The sequence below is a fragment of the Poromitra crassiceps genome (genome assembly GCF_964638095.1).
Source record: "Poromitra crassiceps genome assembly, chromosome: 21".
Taxonomy (NCBI): Eukaryota; Metazoa; Chordata; class Actinopteri; order Beryciformes; family Melamphaidae; genus Poromitra; species Poromitra crassiceps.
In genome coordinates, this window is record NC_139638.1 from 25,421,402 (window position 1) to 25,435,878 (window position 14,477).

Below are 14,477 nucleotides of genomic sequence, written 5' to 3' on the forward strand. Positions count from 1 at the left end.
ATGGCGAGCCAATGTGACATGCCAACCACAAAAAAGACAAAGTGCCAGTGTCACATGCAGAAAGCCACCAAAGAAGATGGATGTCAGACGGACCCTTTTGTGGTGGAAGCAACGGCACTAGGTGGGGTGGCCGCTGTAGGTGGGGGGGCCGCTGTAGGTGGAGTGGCCGCTGTAGGTGGATTGGCCGCTGTAGGTGGAGTGGCCGCTGTAGGTGGATTGGCCGCTGTAGGTGGAGTGGCCGCTGTAGGTGGCACCACATCCAAGACAAGATACTGTTGCATCCCCATTTCTATTCCAATTCCCATTCCTGCTCCAATTCCCATTCCTGCTGCAATTCCTGCGACTACTACTACTTCAACTCCAAATACCGGTAAGCCAACTCGTCCTCGTCGGACTCCACGTCGGAGGTGTAAAAAGTGCAAGTTACAGTGTGGGCCGTGTCGGTGCTGCTGCCTGTGTCTGTGCTGGCGTCCCTCTACCTACAACTCTACCATCAGCCGGCTCCTCTTCTTTCTCCTGCTGCTGCTGGGCACGGTGCTGTCTGTGGTAGTGATGATCCCAGACATGGAGAGGCACCTCAACTGGATTCCAGGCCTCTGTAGGGGTGGGACCCAAACCTACATGTACATCCCCGGCTTGAACAACAAGGTGAAGTGTGACGACATTTTGGGCTCCAAGGCAGTGTACCGCATGTGTTTTGCCATGGCCTGCTTCTTCTTCCTCTTCTCCATCATCATGATCCGAATGCGCAGCAGCAAGGACCTCCGCTCCTCCATCCAACATGGCTTCTGGTTCTTCAAGGTGCTTATACTGGTTGGTATAACTTTTGTAGCCTGCTTCATTCCAGATCCGACCTTTACTACAGTGTGGTACTACTTTGGCATCGTGGGCTCTTTCGTCTTTATCATCATCCATCTCATCACCCTGATGGACTTCGCCCACTCCTGGAACCAGTCCTGGCTGAAGAAGGCCAAGGAGGGGAACTCAAAGTGCGCGTTTGCAACTTTACTGCACGTTTTCACCTTCATGCACTATGCCGTGGCCATTGTTGCTGTGATAGTTTTCTACGTGGTCTACACCCAGCCTGACTGCACCGAGCACAAGTTCTTAATCAGCCTCAACCTCATCCTCTGCATCGTTGTCTCCATCGTGGCTAAAGTCCAGGAGGCTCAGCCCAGATCCAGACTGCTCCAGGCCTCCCTCATCTCCCTCTACACCATGTACGTCACCTGGTCCGCCATGACCAACAACCCCAACCGTCAGTGTAACCCCAGCATGTTGGGTTTGGTCCGCAGCAGTCCCACTCCCACTCCAGCAGTGATTCGGTGGTGGGATACACAGGGCATTGTGGGATTGGTCATGATCTTCTTCTGCACTCTCTGTGCCTGCTTCCCGTCGTCCAACAACAGCCAGGTGAACACGCCGATGCAGACAGAGGAGGGCCTGGAGCTGAGAGCGGCCAACGAGGAGGTGGCCGTCCAGGATGGCGTGCGCCGTGCCATGGACAACAAGGAGGACGGAGTCTCCTTCTTCCATTTCAGGCTCTTCCTGGCCTCTCTCTACATCATGATGACCATCACCAACTGGTACAAGCCGGACATAGACATGCAGAGCAGCATGACTGCCGTCTGGGTGAAGATCTTCTCCAGTTGGCTGGGTCTCGCCCTGTATCTCTGGACCCTGTCCTCCTGGTCCACCAAGATTTCAGCTAGAACCCGCCCTGCCCGACTGAGAGTTCAGCTAGATCCCTTTGTTATAGATTTGAATGAATCAATACATTCTTCTCCCGCTCATCCAGCACCTCAACTGAGCTACAGTGTGACAGCAACAACTTGAGGTAAAACCACATGAGATCAAAATAATTGAGTCAGGAGTCAAGAGAAGTCGTCTTACAAAATGTATTTAGCCATACACATATCTTTGCAAAATAAACCCATTTGCATAGACTGCATCATGACAGATATACACGAATACAGTAAGGATTTAACAGTTGCTCAAAGATCTCATAGGCAGGGCAGATGCACTCATATGACTAGGACCACAATCTGTGCTCAGTGCTGCGGCACATGGGGTTTTGTGGGTCAAAACCAACCATTTGGCCCCAAAACCCGCCCCTAATTATTGGCTAATTGACTCAATTTAATTACTCCAGGGCTAATTTGTTAAATGGACCTTAATACAGTATGTTATCATTTTACATGTCACTGTAGGATTGCTGTTTTTAAATAATATGTGAGTTCCTTAGAATTCACAGAAATGACAGTTAAAGGTCACATTTCCTCTTTGAAAGAGGAAATGTGAAAACCACAGCTGCGCTCAGCTCAAAATAAAATTTGCTGATTTAACGATGCAATAGCAGCAGAAAGGATAAATAACAATATACGACTACTAGCTGGTTCAAAATGGACACACACACGCACACCTGCCAACATTAGGCTGTGAAAAAGTGGACCCCTTTGAAAAAGTTGTTTTCCCTCGCCAAAATTTAGCCTAAAATTGGAGTGTTATTTGGAATGTTATATTGTAATATAACATTCTGTTATATTGTAATGTTAAATTGGAGTGTTATGGTTGGTAGAAATCGATTCCTTAAGTCTTCTAGTTTCATATGATACCAGAAACTTGACTCTGGCTTCTGAGCCTGCTGCAGCCTCTGAAAGTAAATGTTCAAAATTTCTGAAAATCGGCCCAATCCGGCAACTGCTCAGGGTTAATGTGTATGTAAAAACTGTTGTCTGTAAAATAAAAATAAAAAAACTGCAATTCTCTGGCGGACCACCAAGCGGAGCCCCACAGTTTGGGAACCAATGCACTACTAGACCAGGGGTTCCCAAACTTTTAGTAACAGTATACGTACCAAACCAAATTTCCTAGGGACCACGTCTACTGTGTACACCCCCCCATAAAATAAATGTTGCTGATTTAACCATGCAATAGCAGCAGAAAGGCTAAATAACAATATAAGGCTACTAGCTGGTTCAAAATGGACACACACGGACACACACACACACACACACACACACACACACACACACACACACACACACCTGCCAACATTAGGCTGTGAAAAAGTGGACCCCTTTGAAAAAGTTTTTTTCCCTCGCCAAAATTTAGCCAAAATTTGGAGTGTTATTTAGCTACATTCTTGACAAGCTAGCATGCATCTAGTTTCTTATGATACCAGAAAATTCACCCTGGCTTTAAAACTGAGCCTGCTGCAGCCTCTGAAAGTAAATGTTCAAAATTGTGATGTTTCCCAAATATCGCGATATTTCCGAAAATCCGCCCAATCCGGCAACTGCTCAGGGTTAATGTGTATGTAAAAAACTGTTGTCTAATAAAAAAAAATGCAATTCTCTGTGGACGACCAGGCGGAGCCCGGCGGACCACAGTTTGGGAACCAATGCTCTAGACCAGGGGTGGCCAAATACAGAAAAATATAAGGAGTCGCGGGCAATATTAAGCGCGGCAGTTTTCGCGGCAAAAGAAATTGGACCAGAAAACCCTTGTGCCATCAAAAATGTAACTTCTACCTAAATAAATATATGACACATAGTTTATTGATGTGCTCACCTATTACAATGGATATTTCTGTATGTTTTCAAATTTTCTCTTCCTGTGCCAACAGGTTAAGACAGATAATTTAACATAACATTAGTATTAAACATTCATTCAGTATTAAAAATGTTTAAAAATAAATAGACTAGGTCGGGGTACTCAAGTATAACCCATTTTCAATGGTTTTAAATTGAAAAAACGAAATGGGGGGAATCAGTTTTTTTGTTTTTGTTTTTCCGTTTATTTTTCTTTATTTTTTTGTTTTTCCGTTTTTTTTACTTTCTTTTTTTGTTTTTCCGTTTTTTTCCCTTTTTCGTTTCCCTTTTCCGTTTTAAACTTTAAAACAGAAAAACGGAAAAACGTTTTTAGCAAAAAAATAAAAAAAATTGCTAAATGTGCCTGTCTGTGTTATGCACCAGCATTGATCTATGTGTATGCAATTATACTTAATAACGAATAACTATCTGCTTTATAGACGGTTTTCACCAGAGCGCAACCCCACAGCACTTCCTTTTTCTCAGCATTCTGCAAACTGCAGAAATATTCACTCGACATCGTTACTTTTGTTTTCGCCGCTCAGCTGTATAGACGGTTTTCACGGAATGGTCAGTCCTGCACTTGAATGATTTTTTTTCTTTTATGTCCATAGCAAACACTGCAACAGGAAGTGAGCGGGGGTTCAATTTAGAATGTTTTTGTTGTCAAGTTAAAACCGTCTATAGCTATTGATTTTATTTCATAATCAACTTAAATAACTTAAATTTTCTCGATATCACCAGCTAGACAGTCCTGTCTAAAGGAGAGGGGGCGTTGAAATTCCAAGAGGGGGCGACAACGTAACGCACTATTCCCAGCTAGAAAAACATGAGCAGACCAGTTGCCTTATCTAGGCACCACATCAGCAGTTTTATCATGATTAGACAGTCATCAAGCAATTAATTGTGCCTGCTATGCCAATATAACGCTCTTCCAAAGAGCCTCTCCTCTTTGAGATTTATTAGATTTATTATAAGTTATTAGACAAACAGCCACCAAGTGCCTGCTTTACAAAAGGCTCTGCATCATGCCTACACACAACTAATCACAGGCAGGGTAGGGTGCGACATGCTTGGGCATCCTGCGGATGACCTTCGCCATCCTGGGAAAACAAATAAACTAAAAAGAGTAAATGGCCATGTCCTGACTGAGGGGGCGGGATAGTCTGGGTGAGCGGGCAATGCCCCCTCGTGACACAGGGGCGGGACTGCAGCTAGAACACCTCACCGCAGCTAAGAGCCTCCTGTTTATTTGCACTCAAAGAGCAGACAGTTCTAGCTTTTTCAAATCTGCTCCGTTCCCCCCACTCCCCATTTTCTCCCCAATTGTACTTGACCAATTTCCCCCTGCTCCACCCTCTGCTGATCTGGGGAGAGCCGTAGCACCTTACCCTGCTAGCCGGGAGCTTCTCACTCATATTGAGCATTAGCGCCCGGGGACCCACTTAGCATTTCCCATCAGACCAGCTATCCGCTCTCGCGGCTACGTCTTAAAAGATTATTTACCTGAGCCATAAACTTGAAGTGAAGACCCTATCCGATGCGCAACATCCTCTTCTAGATAGCGACAGATGACGCCGTTTCCAACTTGTTGCATAAAATCCACTTTTACGTCTTTTATATCAAAAAATCCTTGATGCAATACCATTCAGGAAGTGTGGGGGGGCAGTAGTGTAAACACAGTGCGTCGTTGTCCGTACTGCCCCCCCCCACACTTCCCACCACGAGAGCGGAAAGCTAGCCTGATGGGAAATGTTAAGTGGGTCCCCGGGCGCTAATGCTCAGTATGAGCGAGAAGCGCCCGGCTAGCAGGGTAACGTAGCACCATGCTTCCTCCGACACATTTTTAGCACTTACTAATTTATTTTAGTTCATTTATTTAAATGCCCCTGTTATTTTAGTCTTTCTTAAAACTGTTATTTTAGTTGGTCTTATTTTATTTTATTTGTCTTAAAACAGACGCTGAGCTCAGATTTTTTCCTACTTTTGCACTTTTATACTGTATTGTATTTGTTTTGTATTTGCTGTGGTTCCTTATTTTACTTGCACATGTCAGCGTTTTGGTTTTACTGTGGTATTTGTTTTATTGTTGCATGTCGGGGACTCCAGATGAAAATTTGCATTCTTGCTAACTCTGATATATTTACACTGCATCCTGAGCTTTTGTTCATTCATATATGCTGTCCCTCTCAAATAAAGTAAAGTACACATGCACAGTTGCCAGCCGCTTCTTTTCACCTGAGAGCGGGAAGCTGCACCGGCAGGATGTAGCACGTTAAAGGATCACGCTATTCCCACCAGTTGCTTTCCGCCCCAAACAGGCGCCCCGACGACCAGAGGAGGCGCTAGTGCAGCGACCAGGACGCTGAGGACAGATACCCCTAATCCTGCTTCCCACCCGCAGACATAGCCAATCGTGCCTGTATGGACGCCCGACCAAGCCGGAACATGAGGGAGCGAACCTGCGACCCTCGTGTTGGTAGGCCGTTGGTTCTTTTTAGATTGGATTATAACTCTATTTTGTAAATTAGAAATGGAATTGGTGATATGTTGTTGTTGGTAGTGCTCTTTGCCTCAGGGTACACAGAGGACAATGTTGATTTTATGGCTTTTGCAGAGACATAGGATTGTTCTGTTGAAGAAGCTTTAACTCCATTTTCACCTCACATCATTTTTTTTTAAAGAATTATTAGAGCGACAAGATATCAAGAAGGTCAAATTCGACTTTAATGATCTCTGTGGGGAGTTTCTGTCATTTTTGGTCTTTTTCCTCAACATAGATTGTATTCATATTCTTTTAATCATTCTTTTGATATTAAACTTGCTTTTCTTGTCTTACACTCCGTTGTTGCACAGGGACTTTCCATTCTCCCATTTTTATAATAAACTTGTACAAGTGCCTTTATACAATTTGCACACTTTGTTATACCTTTGCTTGTCTTTCTTCATACGACTTTCTGGTTTCCATGTATAGCCGCTTATTGGATATTTCGATATAACCAATAAAGTTGTTGTTCTCTGGAAGAAGAGAAAAAGTGTCATTTTTGGACTTCCAGTTATTTTTATGCCTCCGCCGGCGAAAGCCTTTGTGGCCTTTGTCAAGTCATGACTTGACAAAGGCCACCAGGCCGAAACGTTGTCCGTTTATTAAATTCATTGCATCGGAGCCAGAGTGTGCGGTTTCTATTCTTTTTATACACTGTGACCTCACAAACACCATTCCCAACTTCTTTAATGCGATATCTCAGGAACAGCTTCCAGAGAATTTCTTGGCTCGAACGTTGTCTTGGATGCAAGGATGAACTGATTAGATTTTGGTCGTCAAAGTTCAAGGTCACTGTGACCTCACGAACCCCATTTCCAAGCTCTTTAACGCGACATCTCAGGAACGCCTTGACGTAATTTCTTCCAATTTGGCTCAAACGTCGACTTGGACTCAAGGATGAACTGAATAGATTTTGGTGGTCAAAGTTCAAGCTTACTGTCGCATCACGACCGCTTTTTCATGCTCATTGATGTGATATCTCAGCAACGCCTTGACGAAATTTCTTCACATTTGGCTCAAACATCAAAGTCTGAACAGACATGCATGTCGACTGCTCACTTGTTGGCGGAGGCATATATCCGTTCTAGTTTGCTAAAATCCCTGGAATTACCTGATGTTAGGCATTGATCTTGGGGGGTAAGGCTTCATGTTTGGCATAGAGATACATTTCTGTGTAAACTGCATAAACTTCATCCCTATGCCAAACAGGGAAATACTGAAAAATACTGAAATTTAGATTCTTGGCAACGGTTGTCCCTTGTGTCAGAGACTGTTGCACAGCTGTAGGGAAGTTCAGAGAAGACTCCGAGCAGCCGAAGATGGCGAGTTCTGCCTCCGGCAGAAGGGTTATTTTGTAGGCCTTAGAGTACCAGTCAAATATTTTGGCCCAGAATCCCGTTGGTGAAGGGCAGAACCAAAAGGCATGAGATAGTGTGCCCTCCGTCACTTGACACCTTTCACACAGTGGTGATACAGTAGGATAGATCTTGTGTAATTTCTGCTTGGAGTAGTGGAGACGGTGAGCAACTTTAAATTGGATCAGCTGGTGTCTGCTATTAACTGAGCAGAGTTGTACAACCGACAGACTCCTTTCCCATATAATGTCAGATAAATCAGTACCAAGTTCCTCCTGCCATGCTTCTCTAATCCTCTCAGTAGAGGCCATGGTGCAGTTGTCAAACAGACAAGCAGAGTCACTAGCCACCTGGACTTTGTCTTTGTTTTTGCCTTGTGTAAGAAAATAACAAAAAAAATGTTCCAGTGTATTGATTTTCAGAAGTTTATATTGTATTTTTGATCATTTGTTATTTTGATTTTGGAAGTTCATGGCGAAGAAATAAAAATGCAAAAAAAAAAGTCACTGTCTCAGTCAAGATTTTTAGCTCTTATATTGCAAGGAGACTGGATAATCAAATAATCAAATTGTAAGTACCAACCAAGAAAGAAGATGAATAAAACAGGTGGGTGGGGGGCGGGGGTCCTCAGTGGAAAAATCAGATGATATTTTGGAAATCATTTATATGTATTTTGTTTGACAGGTGTTGGAGACAGACTGAGACTACAGTAATGGTGGTTTGGTGTACGGTAAGAGACTTGTGAGGGAAGACCGACCTCTAATGGTCTATTGTGGTACAAGTTCAGTTCAGGGCTATTTTATGAGTTTCAACGTTGCAGGACAGCATGCAGGCTGCAGCATCTACAGAGGGATCACTTGTCTCGTGCTGTAATTGGGCTTTTGATTGTTGTCATGCCTGAATATATTTAAGCAATGTTTGTGTACTTGTCTGTCTGTTCTCAGTCAGTCAGTGGTATTTTTTGCTGAAAAATAAATTGTCACAAAAATAGGCTAACTTAGCGGTGCTGCATCAGCAGTGTTGGGGAACTTACTGAAAATGAGTAATTATTTACAGTTGGTTCTCTCCAAAAGTATCTGAATTACTTTACAAATCACTCCATAATAAAAGTAATTAGTTTGACTTTTGCATTACTTTATTTTTTGCTTCAATTCTCTTATAATTGCAAACATGTAATTTTAGTGTTGTTATGGCACAATGTGGGACAAGACAACTGTCAAATTTGAACTCTAGTAGGGTATAGGTTGAGGCCACATCTCGTCATAGACGCTGGTTTAGCTGGCTCAGCCTGGCTGGGGGCGTGGTCAGGGTGGGGTAAATTCCCCCGTTCTATCCATTCAGCACAGTTAGAATTTAGCTGATAGCCCAGCCCAGGCAGACACGATCGGGGATTTAACCACCGCAAGAAACGCACATCTGAGCAGATGTCTTGTGTTCTGCTCTAGAACCCCCAAACCTAATTAGAGCCGCAGCACCGTCTTTTGGTGAGTCAGCCCATGAGATATATCGGCGGTTTTACCCCACTCGCGCGCCAGCCGTTTAACATTTTGTGGGCGTTCCCAGACATGCGGACTGTCTCTATCCGCCCCTTCGGGGCAGAAACCTTGAAACCGTAGGCTCGCCCACAGCTCGGCTGCTGTGTGGCCTCGCCTGCTCTATTGGCATGCGCAGTGCACAATCTACTACTGTGTGCATGTGTAACCATGGAAGAGAGTGAGAAAGAATAAAGAGTATAAATCTGGCCTACTGTAAATGCATAAAAACACATTTTCTTTTTATGCTCAGCCTGAGCCCGACCCGCCCGAACCATTAGCATAAATTATTGTCAGCCCGGCCCGAGCCTGTCGGGCTGGGTCGGGTCGCGTGGGGGTCGGGCTGAAATACTGTGTAAGTATAGGCCTACACTTAAGTAGCCTATAGGCCTACTCAAGTGTAAGTATAGCCTACTTAAGTAGGCTACAATTTTGATAAGTATATATTTGATAAGTAGGAAAGTAAACTGAAATTATACTCTCATTTTAAGTTTAAAAGAAGTAGCCTATAGCCTACTAATTGTACACTTGTATAAACTTATTTTTGCTAATACCTCCTTCAAAAAGTTTGATTAGCCTATAGTTACCGCAAAACGTAGTGGGATTATGGTAATGCATTAACCTACTAACGGCTATAGGCTAACTAGTTACTCCCAAACACTGCTTACCAGGAAGTTATTAGGAACCGCCTTTATCAGAAACCAGGCACCATCTACCAAACAAAACCGATACCATGAACTTCAAATCAACAGTTGCTTCCTCCCATATCTCTCACACAGAGACTGGATTTTGTTTAGGAAAAATTCAGCTACCGTATGTGGAATGTGGACTTTAGAAGAGATGTGAACATTTGACAGAAACACGTTTTTGACAGACATAGGCTACCTAACACAATTTTACAATTGTGATGACAACAAATTGACAATATGAAAATGATTTTGTTGTTTAGGCTGCTGACTGATTGTTTTGTGAAACACTGCTGGGGGGGGGGGGACTCAATGCATAAGCCTACTTTACACAGAGCCACATACAAAACAAAAATAAATCATAAAAGAAATATAGAACGCATCTAAAATACATAGGCTATCTAACACTGGATGGCGCAGAAGATCTGAGATAATGTTTGTGTAACCGCCGTCCGCCCCCTCAGTAGTGTTATTTTTGGTTTGGATTATTTTGTGCTTTGGTGTGATTTCAGTTATTTGCATGCTTTAACTGTCTTATACTTTAATATAGAGTTGTTGTTTTTCCTTTTTGATTTGCTGTGATTGATTGGCTGCTTGAGTGAGTGATTACCTTGCCCCAGGCTGTTCAAGGCTTGACACGGCACAGACAGACAACGAGGTTATTTTGTTTAACTCTGTTTTATCTTGTTTTAACCGGCTACTGCATGACAACTCTTCAACCCCTTTTCACCTGTTTGTAAGCTAATTCGCTGGACGGCGTGAGTTGTTTGAGGCTCTGTGATTTTTATTCCTTCCATCATCATGCACCCAGAGAATGGGGGAATTTTGAAGCAATTCCTTTCCATGGAATGAGCTGATCCCATATAGGCCTACACTAAATCATCATTACATGTCGATACATGACCCGTGTTGTGGGCTGGGCATGAGTGGAGCACGCGGAATCGGATGCCTCCGATAATAAATCAGTGCCAATGTGCCATCGTGAATCAGTTATCCCATTCACGCTGCTGCTTGATGACTTCAACAACGCCAACATAGGCTACAACCTTTCCCAATCTCTCTACAAACAAATTAAGGGTTACGTAAGTAGCTACTATTGCCTTTTGTGTTGTCATGTTTCAATTAACATTGTATTAAATTACCAGTGGGTAAAAGCCGTTGGTCTTGTCAAGCATGCTGCCGAATGTAAGATTTTAGTCAGGATCTTTGCTTAACAGGTGCTATAACAGGTGGGCAATTATTTTTCATGGAGGGCCACATGAGAAACCCAGATTGTTGCTGGGGGCCGAACAAATATTGTCATGCCGTAACCCAGCGATGGGCAACTTTGATGATAGAGAGCAGGGACGTGCAGAAAACATTAGAGGGGCAGGGGCTCAAATTCATAAAAGGGCACTACAGCCACCGTCCTGACGGTGGCGGCGGAAATTTGAGGCAATTTGAAGGCCAATTTAGGGGTATAACTCATTTTAAATATTCCGATTTTAACCAGATTTAGAGGAATATCTCATTTTAGGATGAGACTTTGACAAACATACATACCTGATTCACGTTGACTGACTGATATATCTGTCAGACTGTGTGCGCCTGTGCTGCTGCTGTCCGTCTGCATGGTTGCTCTGGCTGAGTGGAGTGCGCACTGCTGGAGTGGGTGGGGACGGGCCACGTGCGTTTTTGGGTTGGTGCCTTCAGGGGCGGTTTAGAAAAACACTGCTCCATGCAGAGGCCTATTACAATACAAATGGTGCATTCAAGACCAAGAGAGCTCGGAAAAGGCATTTCTCTTTGAATGCTGCCTTCAGTGATGGCATGGAAAGGGCAATTTCCATACAAAGCATCATTAGAAATGCATTCATGGTCAGGAAAGGGCACTTTTTATTTTATTTTTTCATGTGTCTGAGCTGTTTGTTTTGTTTATGTGTTGTTGGAATGAAAATGAAAAATGTATTATATAAAATAAAAAAAAAGGCACTTTTTACAGACTGAAAAAAAGGCAGGGGCTCAAGCCCCCTTTCACTGTAGTTATAGTATAACTACGGGGTATAAGACTGTAGTTATAGTTACTATAACTACAGTCTTATACCCCATAGTTATACTATAACTACAGTCTTATACCCCATAGTTATACTATAACTACAGTCTTATACCCCGTAGTTACTGTATACTATAACTACAGTCTTGTTACCCCGTAGTTATACTATAACTACAGTCTTATACCCCGTAGTTATACTATAACTACAGTCTTGTTACCCCATAGTTATACTATTATAGTATAACTACGGGGTATAAGACTGTAGTTATAGTATAACTACGGGGTATAAGACTGTAGTTATACCCCATAGTTATACTATAAGTACAGTCTTGTTACCCCGTAGTTATACTATAAGTACAGTCTTGTTACCCCGTAGTTATACTATAAGTACAAATCTTGTTACCCTCTAGTTACATTCTAAAGTCACTCCTTGTACCCCGTAGTTACACTATAAGTACAGTGTGGTACCCCGTAATTAGCCTATAAGTACAGATCTTGTTACCCTCTAGTTACAGGCTAAATTCACTCCTTGTACCCCGTAGTTGCACTATAAGTACAGTGTGGTACCCCATAATTAGCCTATAAGCACAGATCTTGTTACCCTCTAGTTACATGCTTATTTGCAGGCTGTATTCTAAAGCGTTGCCAAAACGTGTTCCCCCTCGCAGTTTGTGTTATGGTGGAGGTAAATAAGCGAAAGCAGCAGTCTGGTCTGTATGAAATGTGGTATCAAGATGTCATCATCCTGCTCTCGCAGGTAGGTAGCTGCGTGTCAGCAACATCCTCTAGTCTGGAATCACAGCGAGAACAGCATCTGACTCAGTCACGCTACTTTTAAAATGAACAATACAACCGTTTATGGCTTACAACGTGGGCATAGATTTCCCCAGTTTCCGTGACAAAAATCATTTGTTTTTACTTACTACTCTCCAACCAGGGTTCTCTTGTTTTCACCTCATTAACATGCAGAAGTGGTTTGTCCTCCTCAGGGTAGTGTGACTGACTGTGATTATGACTGACTGCTGGCTCCTGCTCTCTTCTCCACAGCAGCCATACCTGGACAGACAGAGGGGTTCTCATTTCCAAAGGCACAGTGGTTCTGGCCTACAGTGGGGGACTAGACACCTCCTTTATCCTGGTGTGGCTCAAGGAACAGGGCTATAACGTCATTGCGTACTTGGTAAGATTGGGGGACAGTGTGTGTGTGGTCATTATAACAGCTCTGCTGTGTTTGTGACAAACCAATTACCCTTGGTCATTGTATATCCTTGAGCATTTAAAATTTACTTTTTTCGGACCGTTGTCCTGTTGTCTACATCACTAGTCAAATAGGCCCACCCATGACCATGTCAGTCTGTAAATGCAAGATCAAATGTGTAGAATTATTGGGCTATACAGTATTACTGTAAATTGGTAAACAGCCATGTTTTATTTTCGTTTGCCAGGACAGAGAGGGGTGAGTCCCTTTGTACCACAAGAGAGATGGCGAGCCAATGTGACAAGAAGTGCCAGTGTCACTGTCACATGCAGGAAGCCACCAGCGAAGATGGATGTCAGACGGACCCTTTTGTGTTGGAAGCAATGGCACTAGACGGGGTGGCCGCTGTAGGTGGGGGGGCCGCTGTAGGTGGGGGGGCCGCTGTAGGTGGGGGGGCCGCTGTAGGTGGGGTGGCCGCTGTAGGTGGGGCGGCCACTGTAGGTGGGGTGGCCGCTGTAGGTGGGGGGGCCGCTGTAGGTGGGGTGGCCGCTGAAGGTGGGGGGGCCGCTGTAGGTGGGGTGGCCGCTGGGGCCGCTGTAGGTGGGGGGGCCGCTGTAGGTGGGGGGGCCGCTGTAGGTGGGGTGGCCGCTGTAGGTGGGGGGGCCGCTGTAGGTGGGGTGGCCGCTGTAGGTGGGGGGGCCGCTGTAGGTGGGGGGGCCGCTGTAGGTGGGGTGGCCGCTGTAGGTGGGGTGGCCGCTGTAGGTGGGGTGGCCGCTGTAGGTGGGGGGGCCGCTGTAGGTGGGGTGGCCGCTGGGGCCGCTGTAGGTGGGGTGGCCGCTGTAGGTGGGGGGGCCGCTGTAGGTGGGGTGGCCGCTGTAGGTGGGGGGGCCGCTGTAGGTGGGGGGGCCGCTGTAGGTGGGGGGGCCGCTGTAGGTGGGGGGGGCGCTGTAGGTGGGGGGGCCGCTGTAGGTGGGGTGGCCGCTGTAGGTGGGGGGGCCGCTGTAGGTGGGGTGGCCGCTGTAGGTGGGGGGGCCGCTGTAGGTGGGGTGGCCGCTGTAGGTGGGGTGGCCGCTGTAGGTGGGGTGGCCGCTGTAGGTGGGGTGGCCGCTGGGGCCGCTGTAGGTGGGGTGGCCGCTGTAGGTGGGGGGGCCGCTGTAGGTGGGGGGGCCGCTGTAGGTGGGGTGGCCGCTGTAGGTGGGGGGGCCGCTGTAGGTGGGGGGGCTGCTGTAGGTGGGATGGCCGCTGTAGGTGGGGGGGCTGCTGTAGGTGGGGGGGCCGCTGTAGGTGGGGTGGCCGCTGTAGGTGGGGGGGCCGCTGTAGGTGGGGTGGCCGCTGTAGGTGGGGGGGCCGCTGTAGGTGGGGTGGCCGCTGTAGATGGGGGGGCCGCTGTAGGTGGGGGGGGCACTGTAGGTGACACCACATCCAAGACACGCAACAAAACAAGATACTGTTGCATCCCCATTCCTATTCCAATTCCCATTCCTGCTCCAATTCCCATTCCTGTAGGTGGGGGGGCCACTGTAGGTGGGGGGGCCA

General features: G+C 45.7%; 1 pseudogene across 1 annotated transcript; it reads left to right on the plus strand.

The window, feature by feature from the left end:
* LOC310795354 (serine incorporator 1 pseudogene) lies at positions 1-1,918 on the plus strand (annotated as a pseudogene). Its single transcript has one exon. The product of its transcript is annotated as a serine incorporator 1 pseudogene (transcript).
* The last annotated feature ends 12,559 nt before the right edge of the window (positions 1,919-14,477 follow it).